The 27346-nt window shown below is 44.5% G+C and overlaps 1 protein-coding gene across 6 annotated transcripts in view; it reads left to right on the top strand.

Moving 5' to 3' along the window:
- Positions 1–27346, top strand: part of ARAP1 (ArfGAP with RhoGAP domain, ankyrin repeat and PH domain 1) — a 304736-nt gene that overhangs the window by 33448 nt on the left and 243942 nt on the right. Inside the window, exon 1 of one of the 6 annotated variants that reach the window (XM_063432709.1) lies at positions 21388–21408. The exons of the other annotated variants lie outside the window; for them this stretch is intronic. The gene's annotated coding sequence lies outside the window, so the exon portion shown is untranslated. Of the gene's footprint in view, positions 1–21387; positions 21409–27346 lie in introns of those variants that run through there. 6 annotated transcript variants of the gene reach the window in all.

Raw genomic sequence — 27346 nt, 5'->3', positions numbered from 1 at the left:
CAGTCACTGTCTGTTGGTAAACTCGCCAGCTGTTACTGTATCTGCTGGGAGAGCAGGCAGGCCTGAACGTCAGATACAGAGAGTGTGGGATCAGCTGTGGCCGTGGGCAGGAGACGCGCACATTTACTTTCACATATTCTGTGTCGTTACAGGAACTCTCTGTGACTCTTTACATCCTGTCTCCAACTCTCATGACACTCAGCCATTTCCTGTTCTACTAGTAGAAGCGGGGCTGGTTGATTTTTCAGTAGCAATTTGCATTTCATTAAACAGGGGTAACTCCTTAATCCAACAAAAAAAATTATAATCTGAATTATAAACAGGTCTGTTTCTTCCTTCAGATCACCGTTCGAAAGAGAGCTATGTGAAAGTAACTCTATACTGCTGGACTACATGTGATGATCTCAGCCATAGGAAAGCAGTGTGAAGCTATTGTGCATGCGCTGCAAGACCATTGAATTAGTGCATCTGTATGGGGAGTGTCCATTGGCTCTATGCAGAACGTAGAGGCGCTGAATGTAGATGCTGCACACTACGCAGCCCTGATCCAGGAAGCACCTCTAGTGGCCGCCTGACTGACTGTCACTGGAGGTGTTACTAGGCTGTAATGTAAACACTTATCTTTTCTCTGAAAATGCAGCATTTACATTGCTGAGCCTGCAGGGACAGGGTATAGACACCATTAAGCTGTTGGGGCTCTGGTGACTATAGTGTCCCTTTAAAGGGAATGTCTGACCACCAAAATCACTGCATTGTGACATAGCATTGTACATTTGAAAAGTGTGGTTTGTGAGAATCAACATTTTTCCATTTTGCAGTTTGCATGCCTAATGGCTTTCAGACAGACAGACTGTTACCAGGGATAAGCAACACAATTTCAATCATTGAATCTGACCATTTGTGCTGATACATTGGTTAGATGACGACAACAGGGTGAATTCAGAGGGAATTTCACAATCTACGTTTTAATAACTTTTTGACTCTAATTGCAGAAGTATTATTAGTGATGTTAAAAGCAGGTTACAAGTTACTCCCCCGTTTTACCAAATACTATCCTTAATAGATGTAGATTGATGGGAGTGGCGGTCCAATGGGAAGTAGATAGCATGAAGTGTCTGTGATCCAAGTAATGGAAAGTAACTGTTTGCAGATTGCTTTGTTATATTTTGTATGGCATTGTTGAAATTTGCACGTCTTCTCTGGCTGAGAGTGATGGGGTTGTAGGGAGGCCTTTGTAACGATCTCCAGACAAAATGTACCTATTTACTTTTCCTCCCTAATACTAAGTATCACGCAGTCTCCATTCCTTCAAAATGTCATTAAAAATGAACTTCTTTAGAAAAGCATATCAATTAAACTGTTAATAACTTTAGCTTAACCCGCACCGATTCATCTCCTGCAACTATATCGTCCAAAGAAAACCAAACAAAACACCAGGCCCTCAGTGAATACTATCCAGCAACCCACTTTATGTCTCATTCTCAATGACGTTGTGTTGTAATATTGTGTGTGTTCACTTTTATTAACCCTTTGTGAGATGGTTGTTTGGTAATTTGTGAGTTAAACCTGCCCGTGTAAAGGTGTCCTATACAGCAGGTGGGGGGCGGGGGAATCTAGTCAGACCTGTTTAGACAAAGATTTCTATTCTTCCCAAATAATCTGTTGCCCTATAATTTCCGGAACCAAAAAACACATTATTAACCATTTCTTTAATTGGCAAAACACCTGTCATATTAAAGGGGGGGGGGGGGGGGGGGGGGGGGGGCTGTGTGTTACATGATTTGTAGCTGTCATATAAAGGGGGGACTGTGTGTTACATGATACGTAGCTGTCATATAAAGGGGGGACTGTGTGTTACATGATACGTAGCTGTCATATAAAGGGGGGACTGTGTGTTACATGATTTGTAGCTGTCATATAAAGGGGGGCTGTGTGTTACATGATACGTAGCTGTCATATAAAGGGGGGACTGTGTGTTACATGATTTGTAGCTGTCATATAAAGGGGGGCTGTGTGTTACATGATACGTAGCTGTCAAATAAAGGGGGGCTGTGTGTTACATTATACCTAGCTGTCAAATAAAGGGGGGCTGTGTGTAACATTATACGTAGCTGTCATATAAAGGGGGGCTGTGTGTTACATGATACGTAGCTGTCAAATAAAGGGGGGACTGTGTGTTACATGACACGTAGCTGTCATATAAAGTAGGGGGGCTGTGTGCTAAATCATACATTGCTGTCATATCATACGTAGCTGTCATATAAAGGGGGGCTGTGTGTTACATGATACGTAGCTGTCATATAAAGGGGGGCTGTGTGTTACATGATACGTAGCTGTCATATAAAGGGGGGTTTTGTGTTACATCATACGTTGCTGTCATATAAAAGGGAGCTGTCTGCTAAATCATACATTGCTGTTGTATAAAGCTTCCTTATTATCACAAACTGCATTAACGGAACCCCGTAGTGTTCGGAATATAATTCTGTATTCCTATTGCTATAGTGTCATGGTGCCTACTTGTAATCTGGTCCCCCCAAGCATTGAATATATGAGCGAGGGTAAGCCAGGAGATAAAATGAAATCTTTCTGCAAAATTTTACAAAAATAACACGCACATTGCTTATACTATATGTAGTAGGTTTTTTGTTTGCTTGTATAATAAATGTCAGTGTGCACAGTGTATGTACAGTTTTGATCATATTCTGCCTGTGAGCTTACAATCTAACAAGATCATAGACCGTACAGAGAATGGAAGACAATGCAGCTGATAACAAGGAATGTGAGGGTTTGAAAGCTTTTATTGTTTTACTACTTGTTGTTGTGTTTTTTAGGCTGTTAACATGTCTCATTTCATAGGGCAGTAAATGTACTTACTGGAACACGATGTCTGTGTTTGTAACATTGATGGTTATAATTTATTTAAAGGGTTACTCCGGTCTTCATAGAGTACTTTGGGCTAGTTGTATCCCCAGCACACGTAACATAGGCCGCTCGTAACAGGGTTAATATTAAATCTGTGCGAAAGTTACATCCGTCGTCATTGTGCGCTGGCAACAAACTTAATCCGCGTTTATCCTTGAAGGCATCACTGGGAGCAAGTCTGCAAGGGGAAGTTTATATCTCCCCCCTCTCCCTACCTTCCCTGCATTTCTTAATATTGATATATATACACACAAGTACCACCGCCTCACCGCTAGGTGTATGATGTGGTACTTTTGTTCTGAATTTACTGCTTTCCCTGGGGATATACCAGATATTAAATATAAATATAGCAGCTGAGGAATGGTCAAGAATTACTCCTGACCGTTGTGCACGTCTGATCTGCAACTACAGGAAATGTTTGGTTAAAGTTATTGCTGCCAAAGGAGGTTCAACCAGTTATTAAATCCAAGGGTTCACATACTTTTTCCACCTGCACTTTGAATGTTTACATGGTGTGTTCAATAAAAACATGGCAACATTTCATTCTTTGTGTGTTATTAGTTTAAGCAGACTGTGATTGTCTATTGTTGTGACTTAGAGGATGATCAGATCATATTTTATGACCAATTTGTTCAGAAACCCATATCATTCCAAAGGGTTCACATACTTTTTCTTGCAACTGTATCTGACGCTGGACGTCCTCACGCTCTGCAGTAAGACATCCAGCGTCAGCTTTGTATTCCTGGCAATATATTATCTCCGGCTGGATTTATTCTGCATTCTGTAGCATTATAATTTCTCTAATTATTATGAATTTAAACAATTAACACAAGGATCGTAGATGTATGGTGGCAATACCTGCGTGCAGTGCTGATCCTATTCATCACTTGGTGATCTATGCATGGTGACACAATGAAAGTGTGACCATCACTCTGCCTGGGTGCATTGTGCAGATTCCTTCCCCCAGGAGGTGATTTTCACAGTAATGGGTGTATACTGCTATGCATGATACGTAGTGATACATAGTGATACATAGTGAGTTACTGTACACGCTCTGAGTTTTTTCGATCATTTCCAAGAACTGCCAAAAACCAGAAGTAAAAATTAAACTGTAAACAAATGTGCAATACTGATCCCAGATTGGGTTGTTTTTTGACACTTAAATTCTAGGCCAAAATTGTTTACGAGAATTTTATATTTAAAATCAGATGTCTTGGCCTAAAATTTTAAATAAATTCTCCACATTTTCTGGTTGTGATGCCGAAAGCAAACTGGCCCGTTTCTCTGGTACCTCGGTCCCCGTTGATGCAGAGCTGCAATAGCCGACCCAGCTGCCATCCATTAGCTGAGAATGTCAGCTGACCACTTTCTGCCAATTAAGTTACCCCTCTGGCAGTCAATGAGTTAAAGCTGTATTCCTGGCACTACCGATCCCTCTGCCTCCCTCGTGCCCCCTCCTACCCGGTAAATAAATGGTTAACCTTATTTACTTTATCCCAGCCCCAAGCTCTGCCCCCTCCTTTGTCCCGTGACGAGCGGGGTCTAATGCGCATGCACGGCAAATTCCACGCGTGCATTAGACCTGCCCAGTGGTAGACAGCCACTGAGGGCAGATTTAGTGCTGCAATGTAAACATTGCAGTTCTCTGGAACCATTTAGCCCCCATATAGTAACATCGTACCTTTATTGCAGTCTGCTACTGCTGACTCTGCCCCCGATCTGTCTCCTTGGCTGACATCATCAGAAGTGGTGATCTGAGCCAATCACAACGCTTTCCCATAAGAAAGCATTTAATTAGATTAGATTACCAGGGAGGTGTGGCAGGGGGTGGATCTCTATGAGGAAAGTTCAGTGTCTGCATGCAAAGGATGGAGACACTGAATGTCAGTCACACTGTGCAGCCCTGCCCCAGGAAGCACCTCTAGCAGCCATATGAGGAGTGGCCAGTGGCTGTGGTTACATCATTAGGCTGTGATGTAAACACTGAATTCTCTCTGAAAGATAGTGTTTACTGCAAAAAGCCTAAAGGGACTGACTATACTCACCAGAACAAATACAATAAGCTGTATACTATACAATACGCTGTAGTTGTTCTGGTGACTATAATTCCCTTTAAACAATGTTTTATAGTCTACGTTTTGGGAAATCCATGCTTGGAATGTTTTGGGGTGAATCTAAGCACCTGATTTAGTGAGTTTTGCAGTAGGGTTATCAAAGCCCCCCCATTAAATGTTTGCTTAATAGGCTGCAACGGTGAAAAAGACGCTGTAGATTGTGTAAAATATTTTCTCAGGTAATGTTCGTTTAAATGTGTTGTTAAATCTTGTCTAAATCTTCTAGATATGTTTACATTCTATTTCTGATCATTTTTTAATGATGTTTTGAGTATCATCATCTTTATGAATCATCCTATGTCTGATATAAGTTCATCGCTCCATGGTTAAACCAGGACAACATTACAAGAGGTTTATTTCTGTATACGGACTCATAGGATATATATATATTAGTAATTTGAGAGACTGTATGCCTGAATATATTAGTGGGACCAGAAGCAATAGACTGGTCTATGCTTTAACAAATGGCACTAGGTATGGGTAAACCCTTCACATACATACATACCTATTGCTAACTTTTAGGGTCTATATAGTTAGCCTCCTCCTATGGTTACATGTTGTAAGTCTCATTTTTCAACCAATTATTTTTTTATACCTAAGAGGGATTTCTCATTTGAGATTTTTCTATTTTTTTGTTCTTTATAAATTATCTTTCAGATAACAAAATAAAATGGTTCTAATCGTAACATGTATGGGGTCACCCCAAAATTCAGTGCGGCTAGGATTGTGGGGCACTAAACACTGATCTATCATCCCATACACACCTGGGAGGCCAAGCAAACATTGCCCAGGTCCCCCATCATTACTCGTCAGCACCGTGATTTAACCCAGCAGGAACATTCTCCCCCTGTGACAAGAATGTAGCCCATGGATCAGCGCAGCTAAGAGGAATAGGCCTTGACAGAGCCAGGAGGTAGGCATAGCAGCCACAGGAAGTTAGTGACAGCTTGCATGCCGGGTAGGGCAGAGCCATAAGGGGAGTATTTATACGGGCCATTATATGAAGTGGCCATTTTAACTGAACCTAAGCTTACCTGTCAGTTGTGAAAGCTGCCTGCCCTGGAGGGAGAAGGCAACAGCATGGAGGCAGCATAGAAGAACAGAGCAGTATTGAGGCAGGAGGCAGCATGGAGGTACAGGAGAGGCTGGAGTGAGCTGCTGCTGCATGCTCACTCCCATCAGCCTCAGACAGAACTCCAAGCAAGCCACCATCCTGGACACAAAGGTTGTGGCAGAAATCGTGGCTGGTGGCACGTCTGCTCTCCCCCCCCCCTCCTGCGGCGACGGAACGGAGGCCGGCAAGAAGAGCGAGGCCGTCCCAGCAGCAGCCCAGGAGTGACATCGGCAGTTCGGCGGCGCAAGAGCCTGTCAGGAGGCGGCAAGGGGACAGCTGGAAACGAGGTCGGAAAGCAGGCGGGAGTTGGAGGGCGGCCGGCGCCATCTGTTGGCGCCGGTCAGGCAAGGTGGCAGGCCATGATGAGGCCGCACAGGAGGAGCGCCCCCTGCTGTAAGGCGGGGGGGCGGGAAAGCACAAAGGACAGCGGAATCCAGCACAACATGATGGCCGCCGGGCAGGGAGAGCGGCAGAGGCGTGACTCCTGCGGCCAGGAAGGTCAGGCAGCAAGAAGGAGCAGAGATTAGGACGACAGAACAGAGCGCAGGGAGGAAGGGCTGGTAAGGCTATATCAGAACAGACTACCCAGGTTATCTTCTCCCAGCAGGTCGAGGAGTGTTACTCCTATGGGCTTGAAGCGGGACCAGTGCGGACAGGAGTCGGCGTCCACCGGATACTCCAGAGCCTGGCAAGGTGGACGGAAGGACAGCGCAGACGGGGGTTTGGGCGGTGAGTCAATAAACACACCACACTTTTTAAATTGCAAAAATCATTTTAGAGTCATGATCAAGGAAAAAAGGGGCCGTCCCCGCGGTGTGGAAGGGTGGGGTCACCGGAGGGCGGTCGGGAGGCAGAAGTTAGGGCGGTGGTGACGGTGTGCCTGGAAGGGAAATACGGTGTACCGGTACCAGGGACATCCGACGGGGCAAGAGAACAGTTAGATGTGTGGCAATATTCCAGGCGCGGCGCGACGAAATGGGCATGTGTCCTTCGCGGGGACATTGGGGGGTCACTTGAAGGCGGAGGATAAGATTAAGGGGATTTGATTAAGGGGATTTGTAAAAAAAAATTATAATAATATCCTGTCTTCTGCTTGAGGAGTTCCTTGATTTAAAAGGGGATGATAGGAAGGAGGCCGGAATTGGCTTAGGGCTTTTATATCCTTTTATATCCTTGTAGGCGTGTATACAGTGTATGTATATTATATTTATATAGCGCTAACAGGTGTACTCAGCACTTTACAGGTTACATTACAGTAGAGGGAGGTACAGTAAGTGCAGTAGGTATACAGTGTATGTATATTTTATTTATATAGCGCTAACAGGTGTACTCAGCACTTTACAGGTTACATTACAGTAGAGGGAGGTACAGTAAGTGCAGTAGGTATACAGTGTATGTATATTATATTTATATAGCGCTAACAGGTGTACTCAGCACTTTACAGGTTACATTACAGTAGAGGGAGGTACAGTAAGTGCAGTAGGTATACAGTGTATGTATATTATATTTATATAGCGCTAACAGGTGTACTCAGCACTTTACAGGTTACATTACAGTAGAGGGAGGTACAGTAAGTGCAGTAGGTATACAGTGTATGTATATTATATTTATATAGCACTAACAGGTGTACTCAGCACTTCACAGGTTACATTACAGTAGAGGGAGGTACAGTAAATGCAGGAGGTATACAGTGTATGTATATTATATTTATGTAGCGCTAACAGGTGTACTCAGCACTTTACAGGTTACATTACAGTAGAGGGAGGTACAGTAAGTGGAGTAGGTATACAGTGTATGTATATTTTATTTATATAGCGCTAACAGGTGTACTCAGCACTTTACAGGTTACATTACAGTAGAGGGAGGTACAGTAAGTGGAGTAGGTATACAGTGTATGTATATTTTATTTATATAGCGCTAACAGGTGTACTCAGCACTTTACAGGTTACATTACAGTAGAAGGAGGTACAGTAAGTACAGTAGGTATACAGTGTATGTATATTTTATTTATATAGCTCTAACAGGTGTACTCAGCACTTTACAGGTTACATTACAGTAGAGGGAGGTACAGTAAGTGCAGTAGGTATACAGTGTATGTATATTTTATTTATATAGCTCTAACAGGTGTACTCAGTACTTTACAGGTTACATTACAGTAGAGGGAGGTACAGTAAGTGCAGTAGGTATACAGTGTATGTATATTTTATTTATATAGCTCTAACAGGTGTCTTCAGTACTTTACAGGTTACATTACAGTAGAGGGAGGTACAGTAAGTACAGTAGGTATACAGTGTATGTATATTTTATTTATATAGCGCTAACAGGTGTACTCAGCACTTTATAGGTTACATTACAGTAGAGGGGGGTACAGTAAGTACAGTAGGTATACAGTGTATGTATATTTTATTTATATAGCGCTAACAGGTGTACTCAGCACTTTACAGGTTACATCACAGTAGAAGGAGGTACAGTAAGTACAGTAGGTATACAGTGTATGTATATTTTATTTATATAGCTCTAACAGGTGTACTCAGTACTTTACAGGTTACATTACAGTAGAGGGAGGTACAGTAAGTGCAGTAGGTATACAGTGTATGTATATTTTATTTATATAGCTCTAACAGGTGTACTCAGCACTTTACAGGTTACATTACAGTAGAGGGAGGTGCAGTAGGTATACAGTGTATGTATATTTTATTTATATAGCGCTAACAGGTGTACTCAGCACTTTACAGGTTACATCACAGTAGAAGGAGGTACAGTAAGTACAGTAGGTATACAGTGTATGTATATTTTATTTATATAGCTCTAACAGGTGTACTCAGTACTTTACAGGTTACATTACAGTAGAGGGAGGTACAGTAAGTGCAGTAGGTATACAGTGTATGTATATTATATTTATATAGCTCTAACAGGTGTACTCAGCATGTTACAGGTTACATTACAGTAGAGGGAGGTACAGTAAGTGCAGTAGGTATACAGTGTATGTATATTTTATTTATATAGCGCTAACAGGTGTACTCAGCACGTTACAGGTTACATTACGGTAGAGGGAGGTACAGTAAGTGCAGTAGGTATACAGTGTATGCATATTTTATTTATATAGCGCTAACAGGTGTACTCAGCATGTTACAGGTTACATTACAGTAGAGGGAGGTACAGTAAGTGCAGTAGGTATACAGTGTATGTATATTTTATTTATATAGCGCTAACAGGTGTACTCAGCACGTTACAGGTTACATTACAGTAGAGGGAGGTACAGTGAGTGCAGTAGGTATACAGTGTATGTATATTGTATTTATATAGCTCTAACAGGTGTACTCAGCACTTTACAGGTTACATTACAGTAGAAGGAGGTACAGTAAGTACAGTAGGTATACAGTGTATGTATATTTTATTTATATAGCGCTAACAGGTGTACTCAGCACTTTACAGGTTACATTACAGTAGAGTGAGGTACAGTAAGTGCAGTAGGTATACAGTGTATGTATATTATATTTATATAGCGCTAACAGGTGTACTCAGCACTTTACAGGTTACATTGCAGTAGAGGGAGGTACAGTAAGTGCAGTAGGTATACAGTGTATGTATATTTTATTTATATAGCGCTAACAGGTGTACTCAGCACTTTACAGGTTACATTACAGTAGAGGGAGGTACAGTAAGTGCAGTAGGTATACAGTGTATGTATATTATATTTATATAGCGCTAACAGGTGTACTCAGCACTTTACAGGTTACATTGCAGTAGAGGGAGGTACAGTAAGTGCAGTAGGTATACAGTGTATGTATATTTTATTTATATAGCGCTAACAGGTGTACTCTGCACTTTACAGGTTACATTACAGTAGAGGGAGGTACAGTAAGCGCAGTAGGTATACTGTGTATGTATATTTTATTTATATAGCGCTAACAGGTGTACTCTGCACTTTACAGGTTACATTACAGTAGAGGGAGGTACAGTAAGCGCAGTAGGTATACAGTGTATGTATATTTTATTTATATAGCGCTAACAGGTGTACTCAGCACTTTACAGGTTACATTACAGTAGAGGGAGGTACAGTAAGCGCAGTAGGTATACAGTGTATGTATATTATATTTATATAGTGCTAACAGGTGTACTCAGCACGTTACAGGTTACATTACAGTAGAGGGAGGTACAGTAAGCGCAGTAGGTATACAGTGTATGTATATTTTATTTATATAGCGCTAACAGGTGTACTCAGCACTTTACAGGTTACATTACAGTAGAGGGAGGTACAGTAAGTGCAGTATGTATACACTGTATGTATATTATATTTATATAGTGCTAACAGGTGTACTCAGCACTTTACAGGTTACAGTACAGTAGAGGGAGGTACAGTAAGTGCAGTAGGTATACAGTGTATGTATATTTTATTTATATAGCACTAACAGGTGTACTCAGCACTTTACAGGTTACATTACAGTAGAGGGATGTACAGTAAGTGCAGTAGGTATATAGTGTATGTATATTATATTTATATAGCGCTAACAGGTGTACTCAGCACTTTACAGGTTACATTACAGTAGAGGGAGGTACAGTAAGTGCTGTAGGTATACAGTGTATGTATATTTTATTTATATAGCGCTAACAGGTGTACTCAGCACGTTACAGGTTACATTACAGTAGAGGGAGGTACAGTAAGCGCAGTAGGTATACAGTGTATGTATATTTTATTTATATAGCGCTAACAGGTGTACTCAGCACTTTACAGGTTACATTACAGTAGAGGGAGATACAGTAAGTGCAGTAGGTATACAGTGTATGTATATTTTATTTATATAGCGCTAACAGGTGTACTCAGCACTTTACAGGTTACATTACAGTAGAGGGAGGTACAGTAAGTGCAGTAGGTATACAGTGTATGTATATTATATTTATATAGCAATAACAGGTGTACTCAGCACTTTACAGGTTACATTACAGTAGAGGGAGGTACAGTAAGTGCAGTAGGTATACAGTGTATGTATATTATATTTATATAGCGCTAACAGGTGTACTCAGCACTTTACAGGTTACATTACAGTAGAGGGAGGTACAGTAAGTGCAGTAGGTATACAGTGTATGTATATTATATTTATATAGCGCTAACAGGTGTACTCAGCACTTTACAGGTTACATTACAGTAGAGGGAGGTAGGTATACAGTGTATGTATATTATATTTATATAGCGCTAACAGGTGTACTCAGCACTTTACAGGTTACATTACAGTAGAGGGAGGTACAGTAAGTGCAGTAGGTATACAGTGTAAGTATATTATATTTATATAGTGCTAACAGGTGTACTCAGCACTTTACAGGTTACATTACAGTAGAGGGAGGTACAGTAAGCGCAGTAGGTATACAGTGTATGTATATTTTATTTATATAGCGCTAACAGGTGTACTCAGCACATTACAGGTTACATTACAGTAGAGGGAGGTACAGTGAGTGCAGTAGGTATACAGTGTAAGTATATTATATTTATATAGTGCTAACAGGTGTACTCAGCACTTTACAGGTTACATTACAGTAGAGGGAGGTACAGTAAGTGCAGTAGGTATACAGTGTATGTATATTATATTTATATAGCGCTAACAGGTGTACTCAGCACTTTACATGTTACATTACAGTAGAGGGAGGTAGGTATACAGTGTATGTATATTATATCTATATATATTTAAAGTGAATTTCACATTTAAGGCCATAGTAGCCAAACTGGACGCAGAGCTGAGTTAGAGAATTTTTCCAGTTTGACTATTTTGGCCTGAAATTTGCAATACACTTTGAATTCTCACTATAGTAAATAATCCTGTTGGGGACATGAAGCATTGAGAAAGGGAATACCCGAAATGTTTGTGACATTCTGTCCTCCAATTAAATACCAGTAGCACCTTGGTGTGCACACAGGCTCCTGTTCCTAAATAATCTTGTTAATGTCCCTCCAGTCTTTGCACAATGAGGAAGTGAAAACATTTATTAAAAAAACGTGAGACTTTCTTTTACCACATTGGGGGCTGACATTTCACATAGAATTCCTATAATTAGAAGTTAAGTCCATTGAAAACCAGGCAGTCAATAAAAGTGGCCTGTGCGGTTTTGTGGATCCAGTAACCCAGTGACAGAATGAGCGGTTGGCTAACAAGCTGTCACAGCATTAATGTGATCCTTGTAATCATAACCATACTTCCCAAGCAGGGCTGATTATGGGCGGGTGCAATGCACCCAGGCACCCGAAGGTGGGGGCGCCGAGGGGATCCGTGTCACAGGGGGTCTAGGAACCTTAGGGCGCCCCTGATGTGAAGGCAGAGTTTACGTGGCGGGGGGGGGAGGAGAGGAGGCAGGCAGCCGGGGCGGCGAGGGAGTACTGATCTTGCAGTTCCTCGCTCCTCCCTTCCATGCTCTCTGTGACGCCAGGAGCTGGAATATGACGTCATTCCCGCCATACTAAACAGTGCGCAGAAGAAGTGAGAAACTGCAAGAACAGCACAGAGCGAGGGAGGCTGGATGGGCCTCAAAAAATAACATTCATTTGTGTGAGTGTGCAAGAATGTGTCTGTGAGTGTGTGTCAGTGTGTGTATATGTCTGCCAGTGTGTGTGTCTGTCAGTGTGTGTGTGTCTGTCAGTGAGTGCATCTGTTAGTGAGGGCGCGTCTGCCAGTGAGTGCGTCTGCCAGTGAGTGCGCGTCTGCCAGTGAGTGCGCGTCTGCCAGTGAGTGCGCGTCTGCCAGTGAGTGCGCGTCTGCCAGTGAGTGCGCGTCTGCCAGTGAGTGCGCGTCTGCCAGTGAGGGCGCGTCTGCCAGTGAGGGCGCGTCTGCCAGTGAGTGCGCGTCTGCCAGTGAGTGCGTCTGCCAGTGAGTGTGCACTGTCCAAGAGTATATTTGCACAGCAATCCCTCTGAAAACAAGACCACTAGCTTTCACAATCACTGCAGGTGTTCTATCAAAATTCCCTACCCGTGAAAATCCCCTACCCTCGTCACTTCCGGTGAGGGGAATCGGCTGGATCCTGTGCTGCACATGCGTGCTAGCACTCCTGCTACTCCTCCACAGCCAGGTCCTGGAAGGTAAGTAACGCAGCCAGTAACCCAGCCAGGTCCTGGAAGGTAAGTAAAACTAGTTTTACACTTTCATTATAGTTAGTGCATTCACTAAGCTAGGTAAGTGCTTCTAACCTCTCTCACACTCTATTCTTAGCCTAACGCTTGGGGTAAGGGTTAAAATAAAGTGTGAGAAATCACAATTAAGTGATAATCCCCTAATGTGAAATATCACTAAATATGAACAAGTCCCTAATCCTAACCCTAATTTGAACCCTAACATTAACCCTAAATGTCCCATGTCCTAAGCTTAGTGAATGCACTAACTATAATGAAAGTGTAAAACTAGTTTTACTTACCTTCCAGGACCTGGCTGTGGAGGAGTAGCAGGAGTGCTAGCACGCATGTGCAGCACAGGATCCAGCTGATTCCCCTCCCCGGAAGTGACGAGGGTATAGAAATCTGACGCGGTATAGCACAATGATAGAACACCGGGAGGGTGCTTTGCTAGTGATATATTTTTGTGGCTGCTTTGAGAATCCTCTGTCTGATGTAAAAAGACAACAAAGAAACAAGCCTTCGCATTCTGCTGCCCTCCATCCACCTTAGATACAGTATAGGGCTAAAGGAATCCAAATCCGGGGCCTCAGCCCCCAATATCCCCCTCAGTAACCAAAGCTAACAATGCTCCCCCAATATCCCCCTCAGTAACCATAGCTAACAATGCTCTCGCAATATCGCCCTCAGTAACCATAGCTAGCAATGCTCTCGCAATATCGCCCTCAGTAACCATAGCTAGCAATGCTCTCGCAATATCGCCCTCAGTAACCATAGCTAGCAATGCTCTCGCAATATCGCCCTCAGTAACCATAGCTAGCAATGCTCTCGCAATATCGCCCTCAGTAACCATAGCTAACAATGCCCCCCCAATATCCCCCTCAGTAACCATAGCTAGCAATGCTCCCCCAATATCCCCCTCAGTAACCATAGCTAGCAATGCCCCCCCAATACCCCCCTCAGTAACCATAGCTAACAATGCTCCCCCAATATCCCCCTCAGTAACCATAGCTAGCAATGCTCCCCCAATATCGCCCTCAGTAACCATAGCTAACAATGCTCCCCCAATATCCCCCTCAGTAACCATAGCTAGCAATGCTCCCCCAATATCCCCCTCAATAACCATAGCTAACAATGCCCCCCCAATATCCCCCTCAGTAACCATAGCTAACAATGCTCCCCCAATATCCCCCTCAGTAACCATAGCTAGCAATGCTCCCCCAATATCGCCCTCAGTAACCATAGCTAACAATGCTCCCCCAATATCCCCCTCAGTAACCATAGCTAGCAATGCTCCCCCAATATCCCCCTCAGTAACCATAGCTAGCAATGCTCCCCCAATATCCCTCTCAGTAACCATAGCTAGCAATGCTCCCCCAATATCCCCCTCAGTAACCATAGCTAACAATGCTCTCCCAATATCCCCCTCAGTAACCATAGCTAACAATGCTCCCCCAATATCCCCCTCAGTAACCATAGCTAACAATGCTCCCCCAATATCCCCCTCAGTAACCATAGCTAACAATGCTCTCCCAATATCCCCCTCAGTAACCATAGCTAGCAATGCTCCCCCAATATCCCTCTCAGTAACCATAGCTAACAATGCTCCCCCAATATCCCTCTCAGTAACCATAGCTAGCAATGCTCCCCCAATATCCCTCTCAGTAACCATAGCTAACAATGCTCCCCCAATATCCCTCTCAGTAACCATAGCTAGCAATGCTCCCCCAATATCCCCCTCAGTAACCATAGCTAGCAATGCTCCCCCAATATCCCCCTCAGTAACCATAGCTAACAATGCTCCCCCAATATCCCCCTCAGTAACCATAGCTAACAATGCTCCCCCAATATCCCCCTCAGTAACCATAGCTAGCAATGCTCCCCCAATATCCCCCTCAGTAACCATAGCTAGCAATGCTCCCCCAATATCCCTCTCAGTAACCATAGCTAGCAATGCTCCCCCAATATCCCCCTCAGTAACCATAGCTAACAATGCTCCCCCAATATCCCCCTCAGTAACCATAGCTAGCAATGCTCCCCCAATATCGCCCTCAGTAACCATAGCTAACAATGCTCCCCCAATATCCCCCTCAGTAACCAGAGCTAACAATGCTCCCCCAATATCCCCCTCAGTAACCATAGCTAGCAATGCACCCCCAATATCCCCCTCAGTAACCATAGCTAGCAATGCTCCCCCAATATCCCCCTCAGTAACCATAGCTAACAATGCTCCCCCAATATCCCCCTCAGTAACCATAGCTAGCAATGCTCCCCCAATATCGCCCTCAGTAACCATAGCTAACAATGCTCCCCCAATATCCCCCTCAGTAACCAGAGCTAACAATGCTCCCCCAATATCCCCCTCAGTAACCAGAGCTAACAATGCTCCCCCAATATCCCCCTCAGTAACCATAGCTAGCAATGCTCCCCCAATATCCCCCTCAGTAACCATAGCTAACAATGCTCCCCCAATATCCCCCTCAGTAACCATAGCTAACAATGCTCCCCCAATATCCCCCTCAGTAACCATAGCTAACAATGCTCCCCCAATATCCCCCTCAGTAACCATAGCTAACAATGCTCCCCCAATATCCCCCTCAGTAACCATAGCTAGCAATGCTCCCCCAATATCCCCCTCAGTAACCATAGCTAACAATGCTCCCCCAATATCCCCCTCAGTAACCATAGCTAACAATGCTCCCCCAATATCCCCCTCAGTAACCATAGCTAGCAATGCTCTCCCAATATCCCCCTCAGTAACCATAGCTAGCAATGCTCCCCCAATATCGCCCTCAGTAACCATAGCTAGCAATGCTCTCCCAATATCCCCCTCAGTAACCATAGCTAGCAATGCTCTCCCAATATCCCCCTCAGTAACCATAGCTAGCAATGCTCCCCCAATATCCCCCTCAGTAACCATAGCTAGCAATGCTGTCCCAATATCCCCCTCAGTAACCATAGCTAACAATGCTCCCCCAATATCCCCCTCAGTAACCATAGCTAGCAATGCTCCCCCAATATCCCCCTCAGTAACCATAGCTAACAATGCTCCCCCAATATCCCCCTCAGTAACCATAGCTAGCAATGCTCCCCCAATATCCCCCTCAGTAACCATAGCTAACAATGCTCCCCCAATATCCCCCTCAGTAATAATAGCTAGCAATGCTCCCCAATATCCCCCTCAGTAACCATAGCTAGCAATGCTCCCCCAATATCCCCCTCAGTAACCATAGCTAGCAATGCTCTCCCAATATCCCCCTCAGTAACCATAGCTAACAATGCTCCCCCAATATCCCCCTCAGTAACCATAGCTAGCAATGCTCCCCCAATATCCCCCTCAGTAACCATAGCTAACAATGCTCCCCCAATATCCCCCTCAGTAACCATAGCTAGCAATGCTCCCCCAATATCCCCCTCAGTAACCATAGCTAACAATGCTCCCCCAATATCCCCCTCAGTAACCATAGCTAGCAATGCTCCCCAATATCCCCCTCAGTAACCATAGCTAGCAATGCTCCCCCAATATCCCCCTCAGTAACCATAGCTAACAATGCTCCCCCAATATCCCCCTCAGTAACCATAGCTAGCAATGCTCCCCCAATATCCCCCTCAGTAACCATAGCTAGCAATGCTCCCCCAATATCCCCCTCAGTAACAATAGCTAGCAATGCTCCCCCAATATCCCCCTCAGTAACCATAGCTAACAATGCTCTCCCAATATCCCCCTCAGTAACCATAGCTAGCAATGCTCTCCCAATATCCCCCTCAGTAACCATAGCTAGCAATGCTCCCCCAATATCCCCCTCAGTAACCATAGCTAGCAATGCTCTCCCAATATCCCCCTCAGTAACCATAGCTAGCAATGCTCCCCCAATATCCCCCTCAGTAACCATAGCTAGCAATGCTCCCCCAATATCCCCCTCAGTAACCATAGCTAGCAATGCTCCCCCAATATCCCCCTCAGTAACCATAGCTAACAATGCTCCCCCAATATCCCCCTCAGTAACCATAGCTAGCAATGCTCCCCCAATATCCCCCTCAGTAACCATAGCTAACAATGCTCCCCCAATATCCCCCTCAGTAACGATAGCTAACAATGCTCTCCCAATATCCCCCTCAGTAACCATAGCTAGCAATGCTCCCCCAATATCCCCCTCAGTAATAATAGCTAGCAATGCTCCCCAATATCCCCCTCAGTAACCATAGCTAACAATGCTCCCCCAATATCCCCCTCAGTAACGATAGCTAACAATGCTCCCCCAATATCCCCCTCAGTAACCATAGCTAGCAATGCTCCCCCAATATCCCCCTCAGTAACCATAGCTAGCAATGCTCCCCAATATCCCCCTCAGTAACCATAGCTAACAATGCTCCCCCAATATCCCCCTCAGTAACCATAGCTAGCAATGCTCCCCCAATATCCCCCTCAGTAACCATAGCTAGCAATGCTCCCCCAATATCCCCCTCAGTAACCATAGCTAGCAATGCTCCCCCAATATCCCCCTCAGTAACCATAGCTAGCAATGCTCCCCCAATATCCCCCTCAGTAACCATAGCTAGCAATGCTCCCCCAATATCCCCCTCAGTAACCATAGCTAACAATGCTCCCCCAATATCCCCCTCAGTAACCATAGCTAGCAATGCTCCCCCAATATCCCTCTCAGTAACCATAGCTAACAATGCTCCCCCAATATCCCCCTCAGTAATAATAGCTAGCAATGCTCCCCAATATCCCCCTCAGTAACCATAGCTAGCAATGCTCCCCCAATATCCCCCTCAGTAACGATAGCTAACAATGCTCTCCCAATATCCCCCTCAGTAACCATAGCTAGCAATGCTCCCCCAATATCCCCCTCAGTAACCATAGCTAGCAATGCTCTCCCAATATCCCCCTCAGTAACCATAGCTAACAATGCTCCCCCAATATCCCCCTCAGTAACCATAGCTAACAATGCTCCCCCAATATCCCCCTCAGTAACCATAGCTAGCAATGCTCCCCCAATATCCCCCTCAGTAACCATAGCTAACAATGCTCCCCCAATATCCCCCTCAGTAATAATAGCTAGCAATGCTCCCCAATATCCCCCTCAGTAACCATAGCTAGCAATGCTCCCCCAATATCCCCCTCAGTAACCATAGCTAGCAATGCTCTCCCAATATCCCCCTCAGTAACCATAGCTAGCAATGCTCTCCCAATATCCCCCTCAGTAACCATAGCTAGCAATGCTCCCCCAATATCCCCCTCAGTAACCATAGCTAACAATGCTCCCCCAATATCCCCCTCAGTAACCATAGCTAGCAATGCTCCCCCAATATCCCCCTCAGTAACCATAGCTAACAATGCTCCCCCAATATCCCCCTCAGTAACCATAGCTAGCAATGCTCCCCAATATCCCCCTCAGTAACCATAGCTAGCAATGCTCCCCCAATATCCCCCTCAGTAACCATAGCTAACAATGCTCCCCCAATATCCCCCTCAGTAACCATAGCTAGCAATGCTCCCCCAATATCCCCCTCAGTAACCATAGCTAGCAATGCTCCCCCAATATCCCCCTCAGTAACAATAGCTAGCAATGCTCCCCCAATATCCCCCTCAGTAACCATAGCTAGCAATGCTCTCCCAATATCCCCCTCAGTAACCATAGCTAGCAATGCTCCCCCAATATCCCCCTCAGTAACCATAGCTAGCAATGCTCCCCCAATATCCCCCTCAGTAACCATAGCTAACAATGCTCCCCCAATATCCCCCTCAGTAACCATAGCTAGCAATGCTCTCCCAATATCCCCCTCAGTAACCATAGCTAGCAATGCTCCCCCAATATCCCCCTCAGTAACCATAGCTAGCAATGCTCCCCCAATATCCCCCTCAGTAACCATAGCTAGCAATGCTCCCCCAATATCCCCCTCAGTAACAATAGCTAACAATGCTCTCCCAATATCCCCCTCAGTAACCATAGCTAGCAATGCTCTCCCAATATCCCCCTCAGTAACCATAGCTAGCAATGCTCCCCCAATATCCCCCTCAGTAACCATAGCTAGCAATGCTCCCCCAATATCCCCCTCAGTAACCATAGCTAACAATGCTCCCCCAATATCCCCCTCAGTAACCATAGCTAGCAATGCTCCCCCAATATCCCCCTCAGTAACCATAGCTAACAATGCTCCCCCAATATCCCCCTCAGTAACCATAGCTAGCAATGCTCCCCCAATATCCCCCTCAGTAACCATAGCTAACAATGCTCCCCCAATATCCCCCTCAGTAACGATAGCTAACAATGCTCTCCCAATATCCCCCTCAGTAACCATAGCTAACAATGCTCCCCCAATATCCCCCTCAGTAACCATAGCTAGCAATGCTCCCCCAATATCCCCCTCAGTAACCATAGCTAGCAATGCTCCCCCAATATCCCCCTCAGTAACCATAGCTAGCAATGCTCTCCCAATATCCCCCTCAGTAACCATAGCTAACAATGCTCCCCCAATATCCCCCTCAGTAACCATAGCTAGCAATGCTCTCCCAATATCCCCCTCAGTAACCATAGCTAACAATGCTCCCCCAATATCGCCCTCAGTAACCATAGCTAGCAATGCTCCCCCAATATCCCCCTCAGTAACCATAGCTAACAATGCTCCCCCAATATCCCCCTCAGTAACCATAGCTAGCAATGCTCCCCCAATATCCCCCTCAGTAACCATAGCTAACAATGCTCCCCCAATATCCCCCTCAGTAACCATAGCTAGCAATGCTCCCCCAATATCCCCCTCAGTAACCATAGCTAACAATGCTCTCCCAATATCCCCCTCAGTAACCATAGCTAGCAATGCTCTCCCAATATCCCCCTCAGTAACCATAGCTAACAATGCTCCCCAATATCCCCCTCAGTAACCATAGCTAGCAATGCTCTCCCAATATCCCCCTCAGTAACCATAGCTAACAATGCTCCCCCAATATCCCCCTCAGTAACCATAGCTAGCAATGCTCTCCCAATATCCCCCTCAGTAACCATAGCTAGCAATGCTCCCCCAATATCCCCCTCAGTAACCATAGCTAGCAATGCTCTCCCAATATCCCCCTCAGTAACCATAGCTAGCAATGCTCCCCCAATATCCCCCTCAGTAACCATAGCTAGCAATGCTCCCCCAATATCCCCCTCAGTAACCTTAGCTAGCAATGCTTTGTGCTGAGTTTATATTCTGTTTTTTCATTCACGCTGTTGCTTGATGTCCTGGTACAGAGATACTGAACAACCTGATCTAAAGAGACTCTGCTGCCAAAATCCAGAGAGCTGTTATTTTCCTAACACAAAGGAACGCAGTGACCGCCACGTTCGAATATTATTCTGCTTCTGAAGGCGAAGTCCTTGATTAAGGTTCTACTTTAGGAAGTGGACCTTTTATATCAGGGAACCCCCATGTCTTACAGTGCGGATGGATCTCGTCCAGATCCCTGTATTTATTAGGGTGTCATTTCCCGGGGTTCCCTTTCTCTAAATCCCCGTGGATCCCGGGTTTTTGGTAATAAAGTGGTTATATTGGTGGAGGGCGGTTGCCTTTTCACCGTTTCCTATCACAATGTTTTTACTTTCTTTTTTGGGGGCTTTCTTGTAAATGGCCGAAGGCTATAAATGCTTTATGTTACCCAACACACTGTTATCACAACTCTATTGCGTGTCATTGTACTTCCGTGATATAATAGTTTAATGTTCTAGCCGGTTTCAAACCATGAGATCACTTTTCATTATATTAACCTCATTAAACCCGAAGTCGCCGCACAGCGCTGTCATTCCCGGATTGCTGTGTTTTGTTATGCTATAAATCATTAAATATTTGCCGTCCAAAGATCAGGAAACTATTAGTAACCGAGAATTAGCAGAGGAAGTCTGTAGTTTTGAACTCCACTCCCTCTATGTAAATAAACACATGTAACCTCAACGTGCTAGCTACTGTGCGACCACATACAGTGACATGCTGGGGGGCCAACCCTGGCCCCCACTAACCTCTTCTAATAATCCTTCCCTCCAGCACCTCTCGTACCACCGAAAGCCTACACCTAGCGTTCAGAGGCTTCGTTTATAGCGGAACTGGAATGCTATAGATGCCAATTGGAAGATTGTTGGAAGATATAGTTCTAAGGAAGATATCCGCTGATACGCATTTTGTTTGTAAGTTAAAAGCCGGAGTTCTGATTTGTAATCTTAATTAATACACCTTATCGTCGCCCAGATAATGGATCTGTGTTCCGTTAGAGTGGGTTTCCTTATTCCCATCTGGTTCTCGGGATGAACCGGCCCTGTTGGCTGGGTATACTGGCGTTCACAGTTTAGAGCATTGCAATCGTAGCTGGGTTTGGTCTAGATAATGTTTCACTTTGAGACACGTCTTTAGTTATATGTAATGGCGCACTCATGACACGGGACACATACTCATACATGAATTGTACAGCGTTCCCATCCAGATATGGGAAAAAGAAAAACAAACATAATTAAGCAGCTACAGCAATGCCACAGGGTATTTATTTAGGACACAAATGCCAAAAGCACCAAAATTGGGGACTGTCTGTGAAAATGTGGGGCAGCTGGTAGGGATATGATTGAAAGTACTAATGCTCTGTGGCTCTGTAATAGGGGTGGTTTGCATGATGTGGGTGATGGAGAGAGTTGTAAAACGCTGCTATGTATAAACACCAGTGTGCAGGCTGCTTCCTCTTCTCATGTGATTCATTTCTGAAGCTGTGTGAAGGATAATGGACATGGGTGAAAGGGTTAAAAGATCTTTTTGTGAGTGAATGAATGTCACCGAAGTGCTAAATCCTGTATCATATCCCCATACTGTAAGAGTATGAATAGCAGCGAGCTATCAGATTGAAACTGCTTCCAACAGGTGCAAGAATGGTAAAAAAAAAAACACTTACCGGCTCCGCAGCACTAACCGGCTCAGGGCAAGGTCACTGGTCAGTGTGCATTCCTTTCATAGTGCTGCAATGCAAGGATTAAATGATGGCATATTCTGTCTGTGCCAGGGCTACCGGGCACTCAGTGTGAATTAAACCACCTACCTCCCCAATGTGAATTAAACCACCTACCTCCCCAATGTGAATTGAACCACCTACCTCCCCAATGTGAATTAAACCACCTACCTCCCCAATGTGAATTGAACCACCTACCTCCCCAATGTGAATTAAAGCACCTACCTCCCCAATGTGAATTAAACCACCTACCTCCCCAATGTGAATTAAACCACCTACCTCCCCAATGTGAATTAAATCACCTACCTCCCCAGTGTGAATTAAACCACCTACCTCCCCAATGTGAATTAAACCACCTACCTCCCCAATGTGAATTGAACCACCTACCTCCCCAATGTGAATTAAACCACCTACCTCCCCAATGTGAATTGAACCACCTACCTCCCCAATGTGAATTAAACCACCTACCTCCCCAATGTGAATTGAACCACCTACCTCCCCAATGTGAATTAAAGCACCTACCTCCCCAATGTGAATTAAAGCACCTACCTCCCCAATGTGAATTAAACCACATACCTCCCCAGTGTGAATTAAATCACCTACCTCCCCAGTGTGAATTAAACCACCTACCTCCCCAATGTGAATTAAACCACCTACCTCCCCAATGTGAATTAAAGCACCTACCTCCCCAATGTGAATTAAAGCACCTACCTCCCCAATGTGAATTAAACCACCTACCTCCCCAATGTGAATTAAAGCACCTACCTCCCAATGTGAATTAAAGCACCTACCTCCCCAATGTGAATTAAACCACATACCTCCCCAGTGTGAATTAAATCACCTACCTCCCCAATGTGAATTAAACCACCTACCTCCCCAATGTGAATTAAACCACCTACCTCCCCAATGTGAATTAAATCACCTACCTCCCCAATGTGAATTAAAGCACCTACCTCCCCAATGTGAATTAAACCACATACCTCCCCAGTGTGAATTAAACCACCTACCTCCCCAATGTGAATTAAACCACCTACCTCCCCAATGTGAATTAAACCACCTACCTCCCCAATGTGAATTAAACCACCTACCTCCCCAATGTGAATTAAACCACCTACCTCCCCAATGTGAATTAAACCACCTACCTCCCCAGTGTGAATTAAACCACCTACCTCCCCAGTGTGAATTAAACCACCTACCTCCCCAATGTGAATTAAACCACCTACCTCCCCAATGTGAATTAAACCACCTACCTCCCCAATGTGAATTAAACCACCTACCTCCCCAGTGTGAATTAAACCACCTACCTCCCCAGTGTGAATTAAACCACCTACCTCCCCAATGTGAATTAAACCACCTACCTCCCCAATGTGAATTAAACCACCTACCTCCCCAATGTGAATTAAACCACCTACCTCCCCAATGTGAATTAAACCACCTACCTCCCCAATGTGAATTAAACCACCTACCTCCCCAATGTGAATTAAACCACCTACCTCCCCAATGTGAATTAAACCACCTACCTCCCCAATGTGAATTAAAGCACCTACCTCCCCAATGTGAATTAAAGCACCTACCTCCCCAATGTGAATTAAAGCACCTACCTCCCCAATGTGAATTAAACCACATACCTCCCCAGTGTGAATTAAATCACCTACCTCCCCAATGTGAATTAAACCACCTACCTCCCCAATGTGAATTAAACCACCTACCTCCCCAATGTGAATTAAATCACCTACCTCCCCAATGTGAATTAAAGCACCTACCTCCCCAATGTGAATTAAACCACATACCTCCCCAGTGTGAATTAAACCACCTACCTCCCCAATGTGAATTAAACCACCTACCTCCCCAATGTGAATTAAACCACCTACCTCCCCAATGTGAATTAAACCACCTACCTCCCCAGTGTGAATTAAACCACCTACCTCCCCAGTGTGAATTAAACCACCTACCTCCCCAGTGTGAATTAAACCACCTACCTCCCCAATGTGAATTAAACCACCTACCTCCCCAATGTGAATTAAACCACCTACCTCCCCAATGTGAATTAAACCACCTACCTCCCCAATGTGAATTAAACCACCTACCTCCCCAGTGTGAATTAAACCACCTACCTCCCCAGTGTGAATTAAACCACCTACCTCCCCAATGTGAATTAAACCACCTACCTCCCCAATGTGAATTAAACCACCTACCTCCCCAATGTGAATTAAACCACCTACCTCCCCAATGTGAATTAAACCACCTACCTCCCCAATGTGAATTAAACCACCTACCTCCCCAATGTGAATTAAACCACCTACCTCCCCAATGTGAATTAAACCACCTACCTCCCCAATGTGAATTAAACCACCTACCTCCCCAATGTGAATTAAACCACCTACCTCCCCAATGTGAATTAAACCACCTACCTCCCCAATGTGAATTAAACCACCTACCTCCCCAATGTGAATTAAACCACCTACCGCCCCAATGTGAATTAAACCACCTACCTCCCCAATGTGAATTAAACCACCTACCTCCCCAATGTGAATTAAACCACCTACCTCCCCAATGTGAATTAAACCACCTACCTCCCCAATGTGAATTAAACCACCTACCTCCCCAATGTGAATTAAACCACCTACCTCCCCAATGTGAATTAAACCACCTACCTCCCCAATGTGAATTAAACCACCTACCTCCCCAATGTGAATTAAACCACCTACCTCCCCAATGTGAATTAAACCACCTACCTCCCCAATGTGAATTAAATCACCTACCTCCCCAATGTGAATTAAACCACATACCTCCCCAATGTGAATTAAACCACCTACCTCCCCAATGTGAATTAAACCACCTACCTCCCCAGTGTGAATTAAACCACCTACCTCCCCAGTGTGAATTAAACCACCTACCTCCCCAGTGTGAATTAAACCACCTACCTCCCCAATGTGAATTAAACCACCTACCTCCCCAGTGTGAATTAAACCACCTACCTCCCCAGTGTGAATTAAACCACCTACCTCCCCAGTGTGAATTAAACCACCTACCTCTCTATATATGAGCACTGATAGAATGCTATCTGTGCTCATATATTCTGTTCTAGAATGCCATCAGTGCCTGTTTATTGTGTTCTAGAATGCCATGTGTCCATATATTGTTCTAGAATGCTGTCAGTGCTCATCTATTGTGTTCTAGAATGCTATCTGCACCCTTATATTTTTAAGAAATAGTCATGTATTTTGTTCTAGAATGCTGTATGTTCTTGTGTCTCTTGACGTGGAGCTGCTGGCTCTGTAAGATAGGATGCAGATCATGAAGGGTCGTGATGTGGTTTCTGTTTCTGATAAGGAATTGCAGGAAATTACAGTGACTTACTTTGAGTGATTCCTGGTTTGAGTTACACATTAATAGAGAGGTAGGTTAATGCAGGGTTAGTAAAGGGGAGCTGGGCTAGTTTACTGGTATCGTATATGACCCAGGAAAGAGACATCATCATGGTTAAAGCCTCTGATCTCCAGGCACGAGCAGGAGGGACATTTAATAACATTGAAGAGAATGACCCATGGAAGAGCAGTCTGGTTGGCTGACACCCTATTTTATGGGTATGCCTGCGTCTCAGTCCATCACCAACGGCACATATTGAACCACAAGCACGCCCCCTAATGTCCAGATTTCATACTGCACCAAGAGAGCTGCCATTTAAAGTCCACCATTTCAATACATCCTTTCTAGTGATGGAACTAACAAAAAAAGGAAACCATCGAGCTGCAAAGTTTATCTTTTCAAATCGCTGTCCTGATGGGTGATATCCCTCTGATACCGGAGAAACTGACGGAAGCCAAGCACAGAGAGATGGACACAGGTTTCTTCAGGAAGGAAGAGATTCTTTATTCGGTTCACCGATCGGGACTCAGAGGGACTAATGTCACCAAAATACAACAAGATCTGAGCCCCGGACAATAGTGCAGGCTCCTTATATAGGCACATAACTCCTCCCATATTAAGCTCCACCCGCACATTCTCATAACCAATCAAAACGAACAAGAACTAACTTCCTGCTTGACCGCATGGCTTGTCCAGCACAATGGAGGAGGGGAATACTACATCCTGTATTCTCGCACATGCTCCGCACACTACTGATCGTATCTTGCCACGTGCAACCAACCGACCGATACGTCAGCATATGCACGTACACATGCCACGTGGTAATCTCGGCCTACTAAATTTATTTTTACAGAGATTCCACCACATTCCCCCCTTTGATGCCTCTTGATATTTCACAATTACTTGAGGCATCACTTAACCTTGGTTTGCATACACCTCAGGTTACCATGAACCAGTCCAGACTTTTCCTATGATGTGAATCCCTCAACACTCCTCTTCCTGCATTGGTTCTCCCTGATCTAGAGCCTTATATTTATATATGGCCATTATCTGTGCTGCAGCCTTCCTTTCTGCTATATTTTCTATCAGGCTTTGCACAGACCTAACTACTAAGGGAATAAGACATGGCAGGAGTAGACACAACATTAAAATAAGTATGACTCCGCCTACCAATGCCTTAAGCCCTCCAAACTGCTCATACCAGTTACCAAACAAACTACTTGGATTGTACCCTTTCCATACCTGAGTAGGCACATGCGCTAGTTTAACCATATGGCTAGTAAGCTCAGCTATTGCTTGCCCTTCGTCATCTATTTGAAGACAGCAATTGCTCAGGTTAAACTTCCCACATACACCTCCCTCTACTGCCAATAGGTAATCCAAGGCTAATCTATTTTGGTAGACTGCTGTCCTCATCCTGGTATTATGCTTCGCTAGAAGATTGAGCGCTTGTGAGGTCTCATTAGTAATTATCTCAACCACCGCCTGTAACCTTATAATGCGGTTGAGCATATATATTGGGGTTCTATATCCGAAGGTACCATCCTCTGCCCACGTGGCTGGCCCATAGTAATCTATAATACGCTGGGGAGGCCATTCATTATCTTCCCAGGCGCCTATCTCTATGGGTCCCCTTTTCTTCCTATGATTCACATCATACACTTTAACACCTAAAGTCTCACCTGTTTCAATAGGTAACAAGAAGAAGGATGGTTTGAGCATACCCAACACACATGCCCCTTCCCAGTCCTGTGGCAACTCCGAAT

The sequence above is a fragment of the Pelobates fuscus genome, chromosome 1, assembly GCF_036172605.1.
Source record: "Pelobates fuscus isolate aPelFus1 chromosome 1, aPelFus1.pri, whole genome shotgun sequence".
NCBI lineage: Eukaryota > Metazoa > Chordata > Amphibia > Anura > Pelobatidae > Pelobates > Pelobates fuscus.
The sequence above is the reverse complement of the archived record's forward strand: the minus strand, read 5'-3'. Positions and strand labels throughout refer to the sequence as shown.